General features: G+C 60.9%; 1 protein-coding gene across 2 annotated transcripts in view; it reads right to left on the reverse strand.

Annotated features, from left to right (window-relative positions):
* RBFOX3 (RNA binding fox-1 homolog 3) overlaps positions 1-17403 on the reverse strand; it is a 143718-nt gene that overhangs the window by 114381 nt on the left and 11934 nt on the right. Inside the window, exon 1 of one of the 2 annotated variants that reach the window (XM_066565841.1) lies at positions 3338-3534. The exons of the other annotated variant lie outside the window; for it this stretch is intronic. The gene's annotated coding sequence lies outside the window, so the exon portion shown is untranslated. Of the gene's footprint in view, positions 1-3337; positions 3535-17403 lie in introns of those variants that run through there. 2 annotated transcript variants of the gene reach the window in all.

Raw genomic sequence — 17403 nt, forward strand, 5'->3', positions numbered from 1 at the left:
CAGGAGAAGCAAACAGAGGATCCTCCCATTGCCATGCACCGTGTATTCCACAGGAGCTGCTGCTCCTCCCAAGGGAGCCTCGGCCGGTGGCCTGGCACTGCCACCCAGTGACCTGGCACTGCCACCCGGTGCACTGAACAGCCAAAATGGGGCTGCTTCTGAGCCCCCCAGTTTGCTCCTCCATGCACAGAGGGGCCTGGATTGGGCACACCAGGATCCAGGAGAGCAGAATTTTAGCACAGGGAACCTTCCCCGTGGCTGAGCATGCCTGGGGTGCTGCCCACCTGGATCAGCACAAGGTGATCGCTGCAGGGGGATGCCAGCGCTCGGTGTCCCACAGGGTGTGCACTCCCCAGGGCTGGTGCTGCAGGTCCCTGTCACTGTCCCAGGGACGGGCACACCCCCTTGGCACAAAACCAACATCTCTGGTGGAGCAGGAGCCACCAGGGCTGGGCTCCCCCCGAGGATGTGCCAGCCTTGTGCTGGAGACCCCCAGCCCCTTTGCTTCACTGCTTCCCTCTCCCTGCCCTGGCGACGCCTCTTTCCCCTCACACACACACACAGAAGCGATGATAAGTAGCAATAATTTTCCTTCTGTATTTGTGTCACCAAAACTTCCAGCTAATTCCTGTAGCTGCCAGCATGGAGGCACTAATACCTCTGTGAAAGACAAAGCAATTATTTCTAAACATAGCTTGTTCCTTGCACTGTCACCACCCCAGCCACCCAACCCCTGGGCCGCTGTTAGCGTCTCCCTCTAACTAGCAGGGAGAGGGAAAAGAGAACGTTTTTCCCCAAAACCAATCGCTGCTGCTGGCCAGGTGACAGACACCCCACTGCCTGAGCCAGACACAGGCACGGCCGCTGTGCTCCGGTGTCCCCAGCTGGATGGAGACACCGTGTCTGCCGCAGGACCCTCTGCAGCACCAGACCTCGTTGTGCTGCGGGTCTGCTCTCAAGGCATTAAAGCGAGCCATAAAATGACAAGTGAAGTGAAATAGGGGATGTAAGGGAGAATGTAAATGGTGGCACCGGCACAAGCACAGCACCCTCCAAGGGCCTGTCCCCACTGCCCAGCACCCAGGAGGGGACACAGCCAGTGCACGGGGGTCCCTGCCCCTCCCTCAGGTGCCCACCCCATGGAGCCGTGAGGGTTCAGAGCCTTGAGGAGGACACGGTGCCCTCAGCTGGCACAGAGCCCCCAGAGCCGTGAGCAGCCCCTGCCCCGGGTGGGCACAGCGGGCACAGGGAGGGGGAAGAGCTGCAGAGTGAAGGAGCAGGCACAGCCTCCCCAGCAGGGCTGAGAGGGGCAGTGCCTGGAGGCAGCACCCCTGGGTGACCCACACAGCACCACTGATGCACCTCTAACAGCGCTTTCCAGGGCTCCAGCATGCAGAACCTGCTGGCTCTGGCATGGCAGGGCTCCCTGCCTCCCTCCCTCCTGGCCTCCGAGGGCTTTATGGGACCAGGCAGAGGCTGAGCAGGGAAAACAGGAACAGGAGCTGCAGCCCTGCACTGGGATTTTGGGCAGAGGGTGAGCAGGGAGAACAGGAGCTGCAGCCCTGCACTGGGATTTTGGGCAGAAGCTGAGCAGGGGGAACAGGAGCAGGAGCTGCAGCCCTGCACTGGGATTTTGGGCAGAAGCTGAGCAGGGGGAACAGGAGCAGGAGCTGCAGCCCTGCACTGGGATTTTGGGCAGAGGCTGAGCAGGGGGAACAGGAGCTGCAGCCCTGCACTGGGATTTTGGGCAGACACTCAGCAGCTCCCAAATGCTCACACAGCTCCAAGGTGAGGGGCTCACAGCCCTGGGATCCTGCTCTGGCTGCCTCCCGTTCCATCCCAGGGACATCCTCCCCATCCCACCCTGCCCAGAGCTGCCCAGGCTCCTCCATTCCCAGCTGCCACACCTGGGCAAAGTGTCAGGGATGCTCCGGAGCCGCCCACCCCAGGAGCTGTCCCAGGTGTGTCACACCTGCAGCTCCCAGGGGAGGGGAGCCTGGAGCAGCCCTGAGCCAAGAACGGGGACAGCTCCCTGGGAACTGCCCTTAGAAATGTTTCCATCACACTTCATAGTCAACCTGCGGTACCACCTCCAGTAATTAACCGCTACATTTTAATTAAACATTGATTAGCAACTAATTAGTCTAATGATTAGTCACCTGAAGGAGACAAAGCAAAATACTGGGGCTGCCAAGATAGGAGCTGGAGAAGGCAAATGATGAAAGATGAGAGGCAGCTGAAATTCCTCCCCTGCCTCCCTCTGGGCCAAACGCTTCCTCATGGCTTGGCCCCTCACAGACGAAGCCTCGAGGTGAATTTTTCTAATTGTGGCAATTCTGTCAGAATCTCAAGTGAGTGGTGGGGAGGAGCCTGAGTTATTTCATCTTTCCCATCTGATCTCAGGTTGTTAATGTGGCTAAAGAGCCTCTCCCAGCCCGAGGAGACTCAGACTGTCACTGTAACAAAGCCAAGGGAGACTTTTGTGCTTTCAGTCCTGCAGTGTCCCGAGGAGACCCCTGGAGAGCACAGAAGGCCCCGGGCTCAGCACTGCATCCCCTGCACCCCTCAGACCCCAGCACTGCATCCCCTGCACCCCTCAGACCCCAGCACTGCATCCCTCAGACCCCAGCACTGCATCCCTCAGACCCCAGCACTGCATCCCCTGCACCCCTCAGACCCCAGCACTGCATCCCCTGCACCCCTCAGACCCCAGCACTGCACCCCCTGCACCCCTCAGATCCCCCAGCACTGCACCCCCTGCACCCCTCAGACCCCAGCACTGCATCCCCTGCATCCCTCAGACCCCAGCACTGCACCCCCTGCATCCCTCAGACCCCAGCACTGCACCCCCTGCACCCCTCAGATCCCCCAGCACTGCATCCCCTGCATCCCTCAGACCCCAGCACTGCATCCCCTGCACCCCTCAGACCCCAGCACTGCACCCCCTGCACCCCTCAGACCCCAGCACTGCCTCTCCCGGTCACACCCGGGCTGTCGCTGTCGTGCCCTGCCCGCTGGAGGGGCTCCCATCGCTCCACGCCCCTCCCCACACGGCGTGCAGGGCTGTGTCAGAGCCAGCCCAGCGGGGCCGGGCACCCTCCGGCTGCCAGGGCAGGGCAGAGCCCTCGGTGGCAGCGGCAGGACACGGCACAGCCCTGCAGGGTCCCCCCCTCGAGGGGTCCGGGCTGGGGACCCGCAGCCTCTGCCCGCAGCTGGGCACACGCCGGTGCCACCCTGGGACCCGCAGGTCCCTGCGAGCACCCTCCCCACGGAGCAGGACATCAGCTCCTGCCACCCCAAAGCAGCCCCCACGCAGCCAGCCCGGCACTGCACTCACAGGAGCCGGAGAGCCGGGCCAGGTCCCGAAGAGCAGCAAAGCCGCGTCCCGAGGGCTCCGGTGCCGCTGCCGCCCCGCCCGGGCTCGGCTCGGGGCTGTGCCCGCACCCCGCTCTGCACCGGGGCGGCGCTGGATGCGATGTTTGTTATTGCCCTGGTCCCTTCTGTGAGATAATCCTATTTCCCTCCATCACTTATGCCTCAGCAAGCCACTCTGGCTGAGGGTTATGAAAGCGCTCCCAGCGCGCTCCCCCGGCGCTCCGCAGCTCCCTCCCTCCGCCGGCTCCGCTCCCCAGCCCCTGCCCTCCCTCCCTCTCCCTTCTCTTCGCCCTCCTGCCAGCCCGAGCCTCGCCGGCTCCCTCATCCCGGCCCTGCCCATCTCCAGCTCCTCTCGGGGGTTTTCCGGGAAGGTGAAGCGATGACGCCGGGGTTATCGCTGGGGTGCTGAGCCCGGGGAGGCCATCGGCATGGCTCCCCCCGCTCAGGCACGGGAAAATCCCCCACGGAGGTCACCCGACGGCAGAGGAGGGCAGGATGGGGCGGGCCAGGCTCACAGGGAATAACGCAGGGCAGGAGCCACGGATCCGCAGCCCGGCCCGGCCGGCAGGACCAGGGCAGGAGCCGCCGAGCCCCGGGGGCCCGAGCGGGGGTGCGAGAAGGGTTAAACCAAACCCTCCGGCCGTGCCTCGCTGGCAGGGCTGCGGGACAGCCATGGCCTCGCACGGCTCCGCACGCTGGGATCGCTACAATCGATGGGGTCGGGCCAGGAGGAGGCAGCTGAGTGGATACTGACACCTTCCTCCCGCTCCTCCTCCTCCTCGAGCTGGGGATGGCCCCGCTGGGGCTCCCCCAGAGCTCCTGTTGGGGCTCCCCCAGAGCTCCTGTTGGGGCTCCCCCGGCTCTCCCGGCCCCTCGGAGCTGGAGGCAGAGCAGCAGCAGCGGGCAGGGGCTGCCCTGGCACAGGGGCCGGGGCTGGGCTGTCTGCAGGAGCTGCTGCTGCTGCTGGGCACGGCCTCGCTGCGGGCTGGCACACCTGGGCACGGCCAGGAGGTGCCCAGAGAGAGCCCCTGCCCTCCTGCCCTGCCCAGGTGAGGAGCTCCAGCAGCTCCGACCCCGCAGCCTCACGCAGCTGCAGGCGCCGGGCTCTGGCAGCAGGAGGGGCAGCGGCTCTGGCTGTGGCTGTTTCATGCCTCTACAAAGCAATCTGCTCCTTGGGCTCCTCTGTTCCTCCCTCTTATGCAACTGCACAAAATGTAGAGGAAAACAATCCCCTGGATGCTAATTTATCCGAGGAGCTCGAGCAGCTTTGCACAAGGCAGCACTTTCAGCAGGAAAAAAACAAAGGGAACAGCCATGGCTGAAAGGCTGCTCCTGAAATCTGCCCTGCCATCTGGGACCCTGCCCTGCCCAGCTCCCACAGGGCTCCCTGCCCACATTTCTGCTTCCTACATCCATCCTGCACCCCTGCCTGCATCCATCCCTGCATCCTGCTGCTCCCTGCACCCATCCCTGCCCCTGCCCTGTGCCCACTGGGCAGGCTCTGCTCACCCCCAGAGCTGCCCCGCGGTGCCAATGCCCAGGGATGCAGAGCCAGCCTGGCCTCTGCCAGCCTGGCACGGCGCTGCCGCGCACCCGGGGGTACCTCGGGGTCCCTGCAGTGCCCAGGCCCGGGCAGCAGCGCTGGGGGCAGCTGGGCAGTGCCCCCCACACACACACAGCCCCCGGTGCCAGGCACTGCTGGCATGGGCACCTCTGGCAGTCACAGCTTTCATGGTGCAAACCAAGGGGTTCAGAGCAGCCAAGGCAAGGCATTGATTTCTTGCTTTGCTTTAAGTGCAGCTAACGCAATAGGTAATTTATTTAAATTGATAGCACAGAGAGAAAGTTGGTTTTTCTCTCCTCTGAAAGGATTCTGCCCTGTTGGGTGACCCAGGTGAGCTGCAGAGCTGGGCTGAGAGCCCTGACACCTCCCAGTAGCTGCCTGCATCAGCTTGTCATATTTTTCAATTCATTACAGCCATTTTAGCAAACAGCCACTATGGATTTTTTGTTACAACAGCTCTTTCTGTTAGCTGTGTGTGAGCTGGTAGCTGCCTCAACCGCTCACAGCAAAGCTTTCCCCCCAGGAAGGGGCCAGGGATCCCCACAGCCCCCCAGGCTGAGCAGGGACAGGGGGTGAGGGGCTCCCCCCGTGCAGGCAGCCCAGCCCCAGACTCATCCTTCACTGGAGCCCTCCTGGGACGTGCTGTGGATGCTCAGAGCCCCTGGCACGGGCACAGCATTGAGGGGAGGGAGGAGCAGCCCTGGCTGTGAGTGTGGCTCTGACAGCTCTTGGGATCACCCTGGGTGCCCCCCACAGGATCCTGGGGGTGCTGAGCCCCCACGATGACTGCACTAATGAGGAAATGCTGTAATTATGTGCCCAGCTCCCCTGACCCATCCTGACAGGACCCGCCCCTGGTGCCTCGGTCAGGGGTGTGGGCACATCCTGCAGAGCCCAGGGGAGCGGGCAGGGGGCTGGGAGGGCTGCAGGGGGCTCCTTTCCCCCGGTGAGCCCTGCAAGCTGCGCTGACCCCAGCGAGAGGCAATAAACGGGGAGGAGCAGGGGCTGAGCTGGGGCTCCTCCACCACCGCCCAGGCCCGGCAATCCCGGCCATCCCAGAGGCGGCAGGAGGCAGCCCTGGGTCCCTCCGGGTTACAGCTGGTGCTGCTCAGGCAGCCCCGGGTCCCTCCCGATGCCAGCGGTACCGATCACAGCTGGTGCTGCTCAGGGAGCCCCGGGTCCCTCCCGGTCCAGGGGTACCGATCACAGCTGGTGCTGCCCAGGGAGCCCCGGGTCTCCCCCGGTGTCAGCGGTACCGATCACAGCTGGTGCTGCTCAGGCAGCCCCGGGTCTCTCCCGATGCCAGCGGTACCGATCACAGCTGGTGCTGCTCAGGGAGCCCCGGGTCTCTCCCGATGCCAGCGGTACCGATCACAGCTGGTGCTGCTCAGGGAGCCCCGGGTCTCCCCCGGTGTCAGCGGTACCGATCACAGCTGGTGCTGCTCAGGCAGGCCCGGGTCCCTCCCGGTGCCAGGGGTACCGATCACAGCTGGTGCTGCTCAGGCAGCCCCGGGTCCCTCCCGGTGCCAGCGGTACCGATCACAGCTGGTGCTGCTCAGGGAGCCCCGGGTCCCTCCCGGTCCAGGGGTACCGATCACAGCTGGTCCTGCCCAGGCAGCCCCGGGTCTCCCCCGGTGTCAGCGGTACCGATCACAGCTGGTGCTGCTCAGGCAGCCCCGGGTCTCTCCCGGTGTCAGCGGTACCGATCACAGCTGGTGCTGCTCAGGCAGCCCCGGGTCTCCCCCAGTGCCAGCGGTACCGATCACAGCTGGTGCTGCTCAGGCAGCCCCGGGCCCCTCCCGGTGCCAGCGGTACCGATCACAGCTGGTGCTGCTCAGCCCTCCCGCCCTGCAGGCGCTCCCACCGCCGCCGCCGCGGCTGCACCGCGCTGATTGCGCGATAGGGAACATCGCAAATGCAACTTGTTGCCTCTTTCCCAGAGTAATTAATTTCATCTGTATTGAACAAATGACATAATTTGAGGATTTCTGGGTTATGGATTAAGTAAAGACCAGATGAGAGCATCCTCATTGGCTTGGAGATTAATTAACAGTGTGAAGTGAAGCGAGCTCTCTCCTCTGCTCTCCTCTGCCGTGGCTGCTGCAGTTCCAATCCACCTGCCCTGCGCTGGGAGCAGCACTGCCATCCATCGGGGCAGGAGCTCTGGCCAGCGCTGCTCCCCACACCGGGGCACGGGGGAATGCCACGGAACAAAGCCACCGTTCACGTCTCCTCCTCAAGGCCTCCTGCTCCTGCCCGGCTGAGCACTCTGTGTCCACCCCCTCCATGCCCAGATCCATCTCCCTCTCCTGCCCTGCTCCATCTCCTCCTCCTGGGGCACAGGCTCAGCCCAAAGCTCTCCCTACGCACCCCTTCAGCTCCACTGAAGGTTTTCTGTGTGGGGCCAGGCAAACGGGGTTTGGTGCAGCTTTTATTCATGAGCCAGGCGTGTATTTAATGTGCCTTGCAATGCAGGATCTTTGATCCAGAGCAGCTCCTAATTAATTCTTTTTCCCTTCTTCTGCACCATCCCCTCACTGAGCGCTGAGGCCCCAAACAGAAACGCTCCCTTCCAATGACTCTGCATAATGAGATGCATTTGGACTCCAGCAAATTTGTTCAGTTTTATGGAGTATTATATGAAAATGCTGTGAAATTAAGTTCTGTCTTTGCCATCACGCCGTGGCCATCAAGGCGCTTTTATGTGCGGCGCTGAGAGTGAGGGATGGGAAAGGGAGTCCTTGCTGGAGGAACGGGGAGAGCAGGGAGAGGGAGGAGCCGCGCAATGAGGATGACACGGTGCCGGGTTACACCGGCAGATAATGAAGCAAACAAGAAAGAGATGCAGATGAAGAGGCCTGCAAGCAAAGAACCTGGAGCAGCAGCAGGCAGGAGGCTCCGGCAGCAGGGAGGATGGGGAGGACAGGCGGGAGGGATTCCTGCTTCCTGAATTCCCTCTGGGAAGTGCTCCAGGAGCCACACTCACGACAGGAGAAGGCAAACGCCACCATCCTGGGGGACACAGGAGGCTCCCCAAGGGGAGCTGACGCTTGCCCAGCACCTCTGTCTGGCCTTTCTCCTCCTCCCCAGCAGCTCCTTTCCTGAGCCAGCTCCTCCACTGCCGGCTGATCCCTTCCTGTTCTTTCTCTCTCCTCATCTCCTCCACCCCCAGCCTCCCGCCCCCTCCTCTTCTCATCAGCCCTGCTCCCCTGCACCTACCCCAGAGCGAGCTATTTTCTCCCTTGGCAACTTTATAACCCGTCTCCTTGCCTGACAGCAATTAAGTAGCTGCTTCACTTCCAATCCCATGGCCCATAAACACTGGGAAAAGAAAACATTACACAGAAGCAAACAATCAGATCCGCACACAGATGCGCACACACGTGTGCAGGCAGACGGGGACAAACGGGGGACACAGGGACAAGCTGGGGGGCACGGCTGGGGCCCTGTGCACGCTCTGGAGACCTCACAGCGGCTGCAGCCCCTAAAAGCTCAGCAGAGGGGAGAGATTCCATAATGCAGGGGAAGGAGAGAGGCACCATCCACCCCTAGGGCTCCCCAGCCCCCGTGCCCAGGGCTGCCTTTCACACTGCTCCCCCTCGCAGCTCCGGCACTCACAGAGAAATAAAACGGCCAAAAAACGCATTAAAAAAAAGAGGAAAAAAAGAGGCAGCTCACCCCTCACTGTGATGGATGGGATTTTTTGGTGCCTTACAGCCCTTGAGCCTCTGGGGACCAGCACTGATAAATCACAGCTTTCAGTTCGCTGTGAACATCTTCACTGCCCCAGCCTGGCCGGCCGCTGACACGGCCCCGGCACGGCCCAGCATGGCCCTGGCACGGCCCAGCACGGCCCTGGCACGGCAAAGCACGGCCCTGGCACGGCCCAGCACGGCCCTGGCATAGCCCTGGCACGGCCCAGCACGGCCCTGGCATGGCAAAGCACGGCCCTGGCACGGCCCCGGGTGGGGGCAGCAGGGCTGCCTCCCGAGCGCCGCTCCCATCCCGACGCTGCCGTACGGAGCCCTGGGCTCCCAGATTCCCGGACAAGCGCTGTGCGAGCCGGGCCGGGCTGGAATGCGCTCCCGAGGAACCCCGAGATGCCCGGGGCCCGCAGGCACCGCCCGGGCTCGGCTGCGCAGAGGCGAACCCAGCCCGGATGAAGCGAGCTCTGCCCCGGAGCTGAAGCGCAAACTGAGCAAGCAGCAAGAGAGCACAAAATCCCGGCGATTACTGAAAAACTCTGGACGTGGCTGTGAATCCAGAGCTGCAACAGCATCTCCAAGCGATTAAGAGAAAAATCAAGACGTGGACAGAAGTAGATTGGCCACAGGTGAAAAATGGCTCAATTATTTCTAGTGCCAGAACCAGCGAAGGACACATCCCTCTGCTCCTGATCCACAACCTCCCAGTAATTAGCAGAGCCCGCAGAGAGAAAAATGCTCCGAGCCCCAGGGAGAGACCCACGGTGCCCCACACACGTCCCAGTGTGCCGTGTGAGCTGGGACAGCACCAGCACCACCCCGGCACGGCTCCAGGGGCTGGGGAGCGGGATGGGCCGGCCCGGGCAGCTGGGACAGGCGGGCTGTGCCCTGGGGCAGAGCATCAGGCTCATGGTGATGAGGAATGTCCTGCTCCTGCCCACACCCGCCAGCCTGATGGCCCTGCAGGGTTAACAGCCTGCAGGAGCAGAGGACTTGAGGAAGAGACAGGGACCCTTGAGGCTGGAATCAAGAACTCCTCAGCCTGGAGAGGCACTGAGCAGGATGGGGGAGCAGGGCTGACCTGTGAGAGCACAGCTCTGAGCAGAATCCAGCCCAGTGGAGCTCTCTGTGGGGCTGGGGGGAGGACAGAGATAATCACAGGCATTTGCTCCCCAGCCTCCCCACTCTGCTCTTTGCAGGGATCTTTTAAAACCACCAGTGCATAAAACAACAACAAAAAAAGTTCCCAGGAAGCCCCGGCCCCTCCCCGCCAAAGTTCGGAACATGCTGTCATCAAGAAAAATGATGCTGGCAAGAGAGAAACCCGCTGGGGTTGCTGGCAATTTCCCAGGCTCCAGCCCCGATGAGTGTTTATCAATAATTTCAGGATCTGGCTGTCGCAGGCGCTGACGGGAGCGCGGGCAGGGAGAGCGAGTGTCAGCACAGCCACGGGCGGCAGCGCCGGCCGGGGAAATCAATTAACGGCTCCGCAGGAGCGGGATCTGCCCGCATTACAGGGACAGGGCTGCTCGCCGGGCTGGAACACGGAACGCTGAAACCCTGCCCGGTGACACAGAGCTGGGACCGGGGCGAGCGGGCTCCGCGGCCAGCCCGGCCCCAGGCACAGCCGGGGATGCTCAGAGCGGGGTGAGCGGATTCCATGGCCAGCCCAGCCCCAGGCACAGCCGGGGATGCTCAGAGCCAGGTCCCGACCCGGGGTGAGCGGATTCCATGGCCAGCCCAGCCCCAGGCACAGCCGGGGATGCTCAGAGCGAGGTGAGCGGATTCCATGGCCAGCCCAGCCGGGGATGCTCAGAGCAGGGTCCCACAGGATGGGGAATGACAAACAGCAGCACTGTAAATGCTCAGCTGCCTCAGCCTGGCTGCAGGTCAGAGCTCCCGGGCTCCATCCCTGCCTCCCCAGCAGCCTCAGCACCCTCACAGGGAAGTTTTGTCCAATTCCTAACCCAAACCTGCTCCCTTCCAGCTCCAAGCCTGTTGTCTGATAGATCAAGAGTTCTGTTATCATTATAGTGCAAGGATTCCATGTCACCAGAGTTTCATACCTTCTCTGTGTTTCTCATAGGCATCTCCTCTAGGCACTGACTCTTCCTGACCCTCACAGTCACCACCTGACTCCAGTTCCCACCAATCCACTCTTTTATACCACTGTTCCTATTTGCTACAGGTGTGCCCTGTTAGCATCAGGCCTGCTCCTAATCTTTGGTAATTGGTTCAGCTGCAGCTCTTTAGGGGATAAGATTACATTCTATACCATCTTCATTTACCCACACTGTATCCCCCTAGACAAACCACTCCCCTTGTCAGAAGAAAACAGAAGAAAAGCCCAAGCACACCACAAACCTTTGCCCAGGACAGCAGAGACCCGCTGCGCCTCTCCAGATGGATGGCTCCAGGGGGCTCCTGCAATTCCATATCCCCTTCTTTAGGACCTGCCCACGACAGGACGTGTCCCCAGCACCCCGTGTCCCAGGCTGGCCTCCCCAGCACCAGCCAATTCCCTGCTGGAGGCAATTCTGTTTCCAGCATTTGCCCAACATCCTGCAGGGACCAGGCTGGGAATGCTCATTCCTGCACTCTCTGTGCCAAGCCTCAGCTGGCCCTCCTGAAAGGAACATTCTTTAATTATTATTAATTCTCTGCATCGTGTCAGACCTTCTCCTGTATTTCTGCTCCCTCCTGGAGCACCTTCCCTGCCTGTCCCAGGCCCAGAGTGAGGTGATTCTGCAGGCAGAGCTGCTGGGGGTTCCTGAGTCCTGGTGTGGCCCTAATGGATTGGTGACACTGTTACATTCATGGGTATTTCAGGAGGAAGGAAAAGGCTACTGCGTGTTCATACGTTCTTGTTGTATTATTTAAGAGAAGCCATTTGAGAGCACAGGAGAAGCAGTGTCTGCTCCCAAAAGGAGGGAAAATAATGGAGGGGAATATTTGCAAAAAGCTCAGTTAAGTAAATATTTTATGCCAAATAATGTTATGGCTTTTGAATGATGCATGCAGGAGAGTTGAAAGGAGGTGAGGCAAGGAGCAAGGAGCACATGGTGAGTGTGGAGGTGTCGGGGAGGGAAGAACACAGTGCCTGCCTTGGGCAGGGCCTCTCGCCCTGGCAGGGCTGTGCCACCCGCAGGAACTGCACGGGAGCAGGGCCCAGGGAGCACAGAACGGGCAGAGAGCAGGCAGAGGCACTGCCCCGGCCCTGGAGGAAGAGGCAGGCAGGGAGAGCAGGAGGAAGGGCGGCCGGGGGCAGGAGAGCAGGGCCAGCACGGAGCAGGGGCTCTCTGGGCAGAGGGATTCTCCTCCCGGCAGGAGCAGGGCGAGCAGCTGGCACGAGGGAAGCACAGAGAGGAGTAAAATACCACGAAGTGTAATAAGAAATGCAGTTAATCAATGGGCTCTGCAGCTGGGATCAATGGGAGGCAGACACAGCCATTAGCTGGGGAAGCTGAGCAGAGCCGGGGGGAGCGGTCGATGCCGGGATAACCAAGTGCAGAGCGAGGGTCCCAGGGGAGAGCAGAGCCAGGCTGCAGCCACAAGGCTGACCCTGCTCTGCTCCACAGGGCCCAGACCCCAGCGAGGAGCAGGAGGAGGAGCCCTGGCGATCACCACGAGCATTCAGCAGCAGCGACCGGGGAATGGGACCCGACCCCTCACATCAGCCAGGGACGGTGCCTGGCGGCGGAGAGCGAGGCAGAGTCTTCCTCCCTGCTCTCTTCCTTTTGTCTCTCCTCACCTTGAGCGCTGGCCAGATCACTCCCCAGGGAGCCCAGCATGGGAGGAGCTCAGTCCGAGCGTGGAACAGCTCACCCTCCCGAGAAGGAAGGGGCTGCACCAGCCCAGGTAAGCAGAGCTGCTGCTGCTGCTGCTGAGTCAGGGCTGGCCCAGGCCTGAGCGGTGCCCCAGAGCCCCCCCGGCTGGAGCCACCCGGCTGAGTCCCCGCACGGGGCTGCCTCAAGAGGGAGTCTTGATTTTCAGCCCATGAGCAAATTTAGTGCTAGGAACGGCAGACAGCAAGTGGGCACCACCTCTGGGGTTCTCACAACGCTGCCGGTGACTCAGCCTTGGAGATGAGACCCTCTCCGGGCTCCATCACATCCCGCTCCTCCAGCCAGCCCGACCCCAGTGCTGAACACCAGCGCCGGGCTCCGATCCATCCCGAGCCCTGCTGCTCCCTTCCCACACCTCACAGCTCGGTGGCTTCAATCGCAGCCCGATCACCCCGAGCCAGCAGGGAGGAGCAGCGTGGGCAGGAGGGCAGGGCAGGCACGGGGGCAGAGCTGGCCCAGAGCGCTCCAGCCCGGGCCGTGCTCGAGGAGGGCAAGGAAGGAAGGAAGGAAAGCAGCTGAGCACCGGGATCCCTGCCGGGGATCCCTTCTCCCAGTGGGGTGCAATATCCCCCCTGATCCCAGAGGTGTTCCCGGCCCTCCTGCTGCTCCGGACACAGGCTCCATCCCGGTTCCATCCCCGTTCCATCCCCGTTCCATCCCCGTTCCATCCCCGCTCCATCCCCGCTCCATCCCGGTTCTATCCCCGCTCCATCCCCGTTCTATCCCCGTTCCATCCCCGCTCCATCCCCGCTCCATCCCGGTTCTATCCCCGCTCCATCCCGGTTCCATCCCGGTCCCGCCGCTCCCGGGACTCCCCGGCCTCTCCCGCCCCCGCCGCGGCCGCGCAGCGCCCCCTGCTGGCCCAGTCCGGCCACGCCGGGGGGTCGGGGGTCTCCCCCGGTCCCCTCCGGGTCCTCCCCGGTCCCTCCCCGGTCCCTCCCGGGTCCCTCCGAGCCCCCCGGCCCGTAACAGGTTCCTCGCCCAGTGCCGCGGGCGCTGCCCGAGCCTTCACTGCAGGGGCTGAGGGTAAGGGGTCATTTCGGGGGTCTCTTCAGTCACCCCCACGCTGGAGAGCGAGTCCAGCCCCGCGGACACCCCAGAGCTCCCACATCGGCACCAAGGCAGCAGCTCAGGGGTAGGAGTCAAAGTCCTGCCTGGGGGTACCGGCAGCCAGCTCCTGCCCAAAGAGCCCCCACAGCCCTCAAAGCTTCCTTTCCCACCTCCTTCCTCTTCTCCAGCCCTTCCGAGCAGCTTGGCTGGAGCACCTTCCTCCTTCCATCTGCTTCAGGGCTCGGGCCAAGTCCAGGGCAGCTCCTGGTTCCATCCAACACCCTGGCAGTGCTGCCCTGCTCCTTGGTGCACACCCATCACACCACACACCTGCAGCTGCATCCCATGCCCAACAGCTCCACACACCCCCAGAGTCACCCCAGACCCCCCAGCTCTGCTCCTGGGGCAGCTTTAGGCCGTGGCAGAGATTTTAGTGACCCTGATCCTTAGCTTATCCCGTCCTTGGTGCTCAGCAGCTGCTTGCCCCAGCACTGCCCGTGCATCCGCGTGCCATAGGGAGCTGCAGGTTTGCCCATGGGGTGCTCAGCACATCACTTCTTCCAAAGGCTGGAAACAGGCTGGGACACTGAGCAGGACAGTTCCACTGGGCTCGTGTTCTCCATTTTTAGCCCCTTCATCGATCTTCAGAGAGCTAACTGGTGCACGAGTGCAGGGCGGACAGTGTCAGCCCCAGCAGGGTCAGGGCTGACAGCCTGTGGTGCCCTTGGAGCTCCCTGCCTGCTCTCAGCAGTGTCTCCAAGGATGCAGGATTGGTGCCACCGGCCTGGAGCTGCTGCTGAGCAGGACGTGGGGCAGCCATGGCCCCTTGGGCACATCCACACACGGAAGCAGCGCCTGGGGCGTTGTCAGTGCAAAATCAGCCCTTTAGCTGGAGCTCCAGTGTCCCCAGGCAGGGTGGCCAAAGGTGATGTTCTTTATCTGTGCCTCATGCTCCTCAGATACTGATATCAAAATGTGCCTTGAAACACTCGTGACATCCAATATTCCTTGGAGACCAGAGCAGTGCTTCCCCCTCACTCAGCCCTTCCTCCCAGAGGAGCAGATGCACACGATACATTATCAGCACCTTCCCGCGCTGTTAGCAGTGCCACAGGGACTGCTGACCCACCTCAGAACAGCACAGTCAATATTTAGGACTTTCCCTGAGCTTGGCAAGCGATATCATCTTTATCATGAGCCCTTTAACCCCTCGGTGCTGCCAGGAGGCTCTGTCCTCTCTGAAGGACAATATCGAGCCCAGGGCAACACATGCAGATAAAAAATCGTTCCTTGAGTACACATCCCATGTAGTTCCTTGGGTAAACATCAGTGCTGGGCTGGCAGAGAGGCACACTGGGCTGAGGGAGTGGAGTGTGGGGTGGCAGACACCAGTGCTGGGGTGCCCTTAGCCCAGTGCCCGCTCCATGCCCTCTGTTAGCAGGAGGGCTGGGGGCTCAGGGCAGGACCCACTCCAGCATTTCCACTGCAAATGCCCAAGGCTGCTCTCCCAGCTGGTGTCAGCCCTGAGGTTCCTGCTGGGATCCCCTGGACCTCTCACAGTGTTCTTGCAGGATTGTCCCATGTCACACCGGGAAAACACCCACACTGGAAGAGACCCCAGTGCCCCCTGACAAATCAGTCCAGGTGGGAATACTTGAGATGCTCAGGACTACCAAGAGGCTGTCATTCCATCCAGGAAGAATAAACTCATTTGCCTAAGGCTCGTCTACCCAGCTCAGTTTTAGGGAGAAACATCAAAGAATGATCCCAGACAGGGTGGGGAAAACCAGGTGGAGAAAGCTCTGCTTGGTGAGGAGAAGGTGGCAGGCAGTTAGGAAGCAAAGCACCGAGGAATAAATCTGCAACCTGAGCAGAGGAAGATGAGCAAAGACATAAAGGAGTTCAGAGCCCAGGGAACCAAGGCAACCTCTGTTACATAACTCTAAAAGCCTTAAACTCAGTTTTTCTGAGAAACAAGTTGTCAGCAATGATTAAACCCCAGAGAAGCCATAAACCAGCAGGTATTGATAGGATGGGATGCTGATACAGCGAAGCTCAGCAGTGCACGAGAGGATGAGAGTCACCCATGGGGAGCAGCAGGGCACAGAGGGACACGGGGGCTTCAGAGCTGGGCTCACCCTCAGGAGCATCTCCGGGGGTTGATGCACGGTCAGGATCCGAGGAAGAGCCTCCCTCTCCAGTGAGCAGCTCAACAAAGCCACACTGGCAAACCCTGGGTAAACCCAAGCCCCTCCCTGAGCCTCTGAGCCTCATCTCAAGGTGCACAAGCAGCCCTGGAGCGTGAGTTGCCTTCTGAGGCTGAGCTGCCGAGCACAGAGCAGGGCACCGAGGGCCAGGAGCGGGGACAGGACCCCACGGTGGGCTGTGAGGGGGCTGTGGAGGCAGGATCCCAACCTCCCACCACACCAGGAACCTCCCTGCTCACACACACCAGAGCAGCACTGAGGGAAGGCGCAGATTTGCTGTTTGACCCAGAAGGAACCTTAAGATAATCTGTTGCAGAAATACAAACAAGAGACACTTGTCCTGATAGCAAATGCTGGCTGAAGCCACACACCCGATCAGCAAAGGCAAGATTAGATAAGGACTGAACTTAGTCCCACCCTGCAGGTATTAATGCCAGCTCTCCGGACACCTGGGCAGCTCCAGCTCAAGGGAATGAAGATGCTCCTGTCCCTGGGGCTGCTCTTGGCTGCCCTGTCCTGGGGAAGCTGCATCCCCCTGCAGCAGGCGCCCAACCGCAGCAAACTGCTCCTGGTGTCCTTCGATGGCTTTCGCTGGAACTACGACCAGGACGTGGACACCCCCAACCTGGACGCCATGGCCGCAGACGGGGTGAAGGCCAAGTACATGACCCCTGCCTTCGTCACCCTCACCAGCCCCTGCCACTTCACGCTGCTGACCGGTGAGTGCCCCGGCCACGGGAGCTGCAGGGGCTGGGCAAGGGCAGGGCTCAGGGGCCAGGGGAGGACACGAGGGCAGGAGGGACCCAGAACACCCAGCAGCACACAGAGCCTCAGAGCAGACCAGGCAAGAGATGCAGAAATGGTAGATTTAAACTACACACAAGGAAATTCTTCCCTGTGAGGGTGGTGAGGCACAGATTTCCCCACCCCTGGAAATGCCCAAGGCCAGGTTGGCCAGGGCTTGGAGTCAGCCTGGTCTGGTGGAAGGTGTCCCTGCCCGGGGCACAGAGGTGGAATGGGATGGTTTTTAAGGGTCCTCCCAACTCAAACCACTCTGGGATTCCATGAACTGAACCTGTACTTATCAAAGGTAAATAGCACCAGACCAACTCGATAGCCTCCTTTGATAAGATAAATTATTTTTTAAACAAGGGAGATGCTCCAAATTTAATCTTTCTGGACTTCAGTAGTGCATTTGATACAGTGCCACATGGGAAATCATTAGTTAAGATGGAGAAGATGAAGATTAGTACAAAATCTGTAACGTGGGGAAGTGAGAGGCTACGAGAGGAGGACAGAGTGGATGCTGAGAGGAGATTGTCAAGCTGGAGGGAGGGCACCAGGGGAATTCCTGAAGAATCGATTTTGGAGCCAATCTTATTTAAGATTTTAATTAATAACCTTGGCATAAAAGACTGGAGCATGTTAATGAAATCTGCTGATGGGCAAAAGCAGGGAGGCAGCGTCAATACGAGGGAGGATGGGGATGGCGTGCAGAAGGGACTGCGCAGTCTTCGGGACCAGAATAATAAAAATAGCACAAAATGTGAGAGTCAAAGTGCATCTCTCCCTTCCAAGGGAAACTTCTGCTCACTGACCTCGCAGCCTGCGAGCAACAGCCAAAGTGAAACACTATGGGATCAGATACACCCAGATAA

Source organism: Molothrus aeneus, chromosome 26, assembly GCF_037042795.1.
Source record: "Molothrus aeneus isolate 106 chromosome 26, BPBGC_Maene_1.0, whole genome shotgun sequence".
NCBI classification, from domain to species: domain Eukaryota; kingdom Metazoa; phylum Chordata; class Aves; order Passeriformes; family Icteridae; genus Molothrus; species Molothrus aeneus.